Genomic DNA, 5,818 nt, shown 5'->3' on the forward strand with positions numbered 1-5,818 from the left:
TGTCATCTCTTCACATTTTGATATAAAACAAACACATCATGAACTTCCTCAACCCTACGTGTGTTTCTGAGGTTCCTGCTTGATATTTACATACCTGAAAACATTTCAATATTTTTGTAAAAACACAAATTATCTTTACAAAATGTTGGTCTGAAAATTAATTAAACGCTTATGAGCCTTCATAAAATACATACAAATATTACAGCACATGTAAGTCTATCCAATTCACTCTGGATGGAACGCAGAAAAAAAATCACAATTTTCTTTTCCCCACTTAAAACCCTTGGTAGGCCCTTAAAAAATGCACCCTCTAAAGGCCCTAATGGACCTAAACGTCCACCCCCCAAAAAGTGCAATAAAAAGATTATATATTCATATTTTTTTCCACTTTAAATTAGCCAATCTTTTAGACCTACTTCTCCTTGAAATATTCATATAAAGTTTTAATTACATTTTCGTTGTTTTAACCCTTTAAATCCCAGGTTTATTACATGAGCGCCCTGTTTTTTTAGGCCCAAAAAACAAAAAAACTTAATATTTTCAAAAAAAAACATTTGAAGTAATATTCGTTTGTTATTATAATTAGGCCTTTGGATGGACTAAAGATTGGCACCAAGAGTCATTTCGATCGCCTTTTATTTTTTTTCCAGGAGCGCATTTCATAAAATGCACACTATCGACCACGCCCAAAAAGTGCAATAAAAATATTAAATATTAATTTTTTTTTCACTTTAAATTTGTCAGTCTTTTAAAACTACTTCTCCCTGAAATATTCATATAAAGTTTTAATTATATTTTCGTTGTTTTAACCCTTTAAATTACAAAAAAACTAAAAAAAAAACTAAAAAACTAAATATTTTCCCAAAAAAACATTTGAAGTAATATTTGATTGTTATTATAATTAGGCCTTTAGATGGACTAAAGATTGGCACAAACAGTCATTTCCGGCAGGTCTGTCCAAGCAGCCCGCTGTTTTCCAGCCCGGGGTCAAATGTGGAGCAAGGGCGCCACCCGGTGGACAAATAAAAAAATTACAACTCTAAGGCCAATAGACCAAAACGAGACGGAGACATGAGTAATCACCAGGACATTAACGGTAATAATTCTGCAGTGAAAAATAGCGTTTATAATGGAAGTCAATGGGACGAAAACGTCCACTAGGGCTCTAAGAGGATGTGTATTGTTAGCTTAGCCACTGAAGCTAATTTAAGGAAGTCAGACTTGACGGTCTTTATATTCACAGGAACTTAAATGGCTAGATTTTTTATCTTTCACTACATTATAATGTGTTATACATAGTATAAAGGCACTAAAAAACGGCTTCAATATCAATACTTACGTTTTATGAAGTTCTTAATATCACAAGAGCACAAAGTAGAAGAGCTGTGACTGTGTCTGTAAGTTTCTTCAGAAAGACCGGGAAAGGGACCGCTGGTCTTTGATGTTACAAATTGTGATGCAATCTGTTGCCATCGGCCTGATTGGCTAACTATGATTGTTGTTTTTCCCAATTGTACTGCCTTGTGTTGATTTTGTCCCTTTACTTTAGGGTGGTTTTTGTTGGTGATCAGACCCGATTCTTGTCTAATTTGAATTATGAAATTATCAGTACTATTTTATAAGTCTCAAACTTACAATTTAAAACGTATAAAATTACTGGTCTTTTTTATTTTTTATGTAGTTAATGTATTATGTAGTTTTTTTAAAGTTCGACTGCTAAAGCCCTGCATGTATTTTTTTAGATGAGCTTTTATTTTGAAAGTGGCGATCTCTTTTCCTGGTGTCATGGAAGCACGCCTAACAGATCCACGTTACTGCTAGTCCCCGGGACAGAGTGCGGGAAATCAATGCGGTTCGAATACGTTCATAGACGCAGGAGTGCTAATTCCCTCCAGATTTCGTCCGAAGGCGCAGGTTTCAAGGCTGCACACGGTGACTGAGCATCCTAACATTTCAAAATTCAAAGGGTCAAGCTTCAAGGTTTTACTTCAAAAAGGTAAGCTAAACTTGGTCAACACATGACAGGAAAAGGTAAATGTATTAGCTATGTTAAATATAAGTGCCTAATCGTGATAGCTTGCTGTAGGGTAAAACACTTAAGGTCAGAAATCTTTACAGTTGTATTCATTGTAAAGCTGTTGTTTAGGGTATGTTTAAAATAATGTATTATGTAGTTGCACCACCACAGTTATGAAACTCAGAAATGTAATGATGTAAAAGCTATAGTATGGTTGGGGTTTTGGCTTGGTGAGCTTACAGCCTCCTTAAAATCTGTCAGAATTATGTACAGACAGACTGTTTAATTCATATAACCATTTAATTCAGCAAATATATGAAGAAATATGTCAAAGTTAGTATGACTTTAAATGTATCATTGTAAACGACCACGGCAGACCCAGTGGCATTTTGATATTTTTTTATTAATCCCTACATGGTTGCTGTACATTCGCACTCAGAGCTGCAGCTCTCCTGCTGCCAGCTCAACATAACACCAACAACCCAACCACAGGACCCAGTACAATATTTAATTCGGCGGGGCGTGATTGCGGACGCCGTACAGGTGTGTCCGCCTCCTCTGCACGGCACCGCAGGCTACGCCTCGCCACATACCCCCATCGCCTGACTGAGGCCGGGGAACCATCCGGCCGAACGTACTCCCCCCACCGCAGGCGGAAGGTCGGCCGCGTGGCAGGTGAACGCGGCGCGGTCGGCACGGTCGTGCGCCCCGGCTCGCAGGCGGCTGGGCAGATGTCCGGCAGGCACCGGCCTCTGGTGGAGGTGAGGCCGCTCTGCTCACCCCGCCAACCTCGGGCTTCGGTGCCGCGGACTCCCCTAGCACGGGCACCACCGACTTATCCCGCGGCTTCTCCGCCCCTCCCGGTGGGAGCAGCTCCCCACGCTGCACCTCCGCCGCTGCCTCTCCCGGCTGGAGCGGCTCCTCGGGCGCCGCCTCCGCTGCTGTCTCTCCCGGCTGGAGCGGCTCCTCGGGCACCGCCTCCGCCGCTGTCTCTCTCGGCTGGAGCGGCTCCTCGGGCGCCGCCTCCGCCGCTGTCTCTCCCGGCTGGAGCGACTCCTCGGGTGCCGCCTCCGCTGCTATCTCTCCCGGTTGGAGCGACTCCTCGGGTGCCGCCTCAGTCTCTCCCGGCTGGAGCGGCTCCTCGGGCGCCGCCTCCACCGCTGCCGGCTCCGCCGCCTTCTTCCGGGGCGCAGGAACAGGCACCGGTCCCTGCCGAGCCCCAGCGGCTCCCACGCGAGGTGTGGGGACAGGCGTATATACATGTGTGTATGTATGTATGTGTATATATATATATATATATATATATATATATATATATATATATGTGTGTGTGTGTATGTATATATATATAATTTAGAAGTAAAGGCTTTAAAACCAAGTACAAACATCACTAATGTCACATAACTTTGCCGACATGTGGCCAACAGTAATGTTTTAATGTTCTTCGTTAAACATTCGCACAAAAATCAGTGACGTTATATTCATTGACAGTTCACTCTTCGGCCGCTGCCTTTTGCCATATTTTGGGCAAAATTATCTACACCCACTGCCGCGCTATGAATTGTGGGATATATGGGACCACAAAGCGTGCACCGGACCACGCTTGATATTTGGGGAAATCGACGGCGCATTTGGAGTATGCATTTGAAGTACACTTGGAATTGGGACAGCCGTTGTCCCGTGGCGGTGACGTAATCACACTCAAAGTGTGCGGTCTCTTAATTGGGACACAGCCATAGTGTGTGTGTTCACCTCTGTTTTCGTTAGATTGTCTGCGTTACTTCTACGTTCTCTGCTATCTATCAGCCCCTGTGTTTTCTCTGCTGGACATCCCCTCTGAGTTTCCATGTCTCAGGTTTTCTAATGATGTTTCAGGTATAGCTTTCCCAGCTTAGGTTTTGTTTTTTCTTTTTTGTCTCTTTCTCCTAATGCCACACACTTTGCCTCAGTAACTGTAACATTCAGATGACTACTATCCAATTATTTCTCTGATGGTTATGCAAGAAGAGCCTAATAAACTTAAAGCCAGAAGACCGTAAAGCAGAGGTATAACTGTATGAGCTACAAAGTTTAAATGTTTTATCACAATCATAGTGTGCAGCTCACAAACAGCTGATTGTTTTAGTGTTTTCTCGGAAATATCAGATGTAACTAGTGATGTCACAATGAAAATGAAATAATATTGAACAGTATAGAATCAGACATGTTAGAATTTGCTTAAAATTCTACTTGTTTTATTTTTAAAAATTGTGCAACATTTTGTTTTTCAGATGTTTTTGCTGAATTGATCAAGACTGACTGTAAGAGTGTAAACATCGAGTAACTATGATGTTCGAGCCCTCTCAAGAACAGGTAAATAGTCATTTAGAGATTAAATTTGTGTTTTTGTTGCTGCAAGTGATTTTTATGCAGTTTTTGCAAAGCTATATGTGGAAGGAAACTGTGACCTAGGACAAGCTGATGGCATAAGATGTGAAAATGAAAATCATGCAAAGACATTGATGTAACAAATTGACCTCTTACCGCAACCATGGCCTTCAGTGACAAGAAGACCAGTCTTAAGACAGCATTGGTGAGCGTGTTCTCTAACCAGGAGCCCAGATTACCCACAAAATCTGTAAACATTTACCAAGATCCTCCTCTTTACCTGCCACTGCCACTCAGTACAGGCTGGATCCCACACAGAGTGTGCATGTCTACAGTGAGGAGGAACTCTTCAACCTTGAAAGCTTACTGGTCACAGAGGACATGGTACATAAGATTGAGACAGCAAAAGGAGAACAGACAGCTGACCAGGAATGGCATCAGCTCAACAATGCAAGGATCACATCTTCATCTTGTTATGTGAGGGGTGAAATTGTACAGAGAATGCTCTATTTTGAGACATATGTCAGAATACTGGAGAACAAGGAGAACAAAATATTTGACACCATTATTGTGCCCACTCTATCAGATGAGCTATTTTTCTGTTTAACTCATTACTATTGTGCTAAATCATACTATTTCTGCTTTTAATAGGATTTGTGCCAAATATAGTATTTCTGCTTTTTATAGGATTTGTGCTTAATATACTATTTCTGCTTTTTATAGGATTTGTGCTTAATATAGTATTTCTGCTTTTATAGGATTTGTGCTTAATATAGTATTTCTGCTTTTTATAAGATTTGTGCTTAATATAGTATTTCTACTAAATGTAGTATTTATGCTTAATCATAGTATTTCTGCTTTTTATAGGATTTGTGCTTAATATAGTATTTCTGCTTTTTATAAGAATTGTGCTTAATATAGTATTTCTGCTAAATGTAGTATTTATGCTTAATCATACTATTTCTGCTTTTCATAGGATTTGTGCTTAATATAGTATTTCTGCTAAATTTAGTATTTCTGATTAATTATAGTTTTTCTACTAAATCATAGTACAGTATTTCTGCTTTTTATGGGATTTGTGCTAAAACAAAGTATTTCTACTACATGTAGTATTTATGCTTAATCATACCATTTCTGCTTTTTATAGGATTTGTGCTTAATATAGTAATTCTGCTAAATTATAGTATTTCTGCCAAATTATAATATTTTTGCTAAAACATAGTCTTAATTTAAAATTACAATATTCATAGTTCATCACAGTGTCTCTGGTAAATCACAATATTTCTGCTCTGTTGTACTATTTTTCTAAATCATAGTGTTTCTGTAATGTTTAAGTATTTTTGGCTAAATATATTCTTTCTGTTATCTTATACTATTTCTCCTAAATTCTTGTATTTTTGAGAAGTTATCATGTTTCTGGTAAGTTACAATATT

This window comes from Mchenga conophoros, linkage group LG16, assembly GCF_057382185.1.
Source record: "Mchenga conophoros isolate Kocher_MC1m ecotype Shallow Benthic linkage group LG16, M_conophoros_male_GT1.1, whole genome shotgun sequence".
Taxonomy (NCBI): Eukaryota; Metazoa; Chordata; class Actinopteri; order Cichliformes; family Cichlidae; genus Mchenga; species Mchenga conophoros.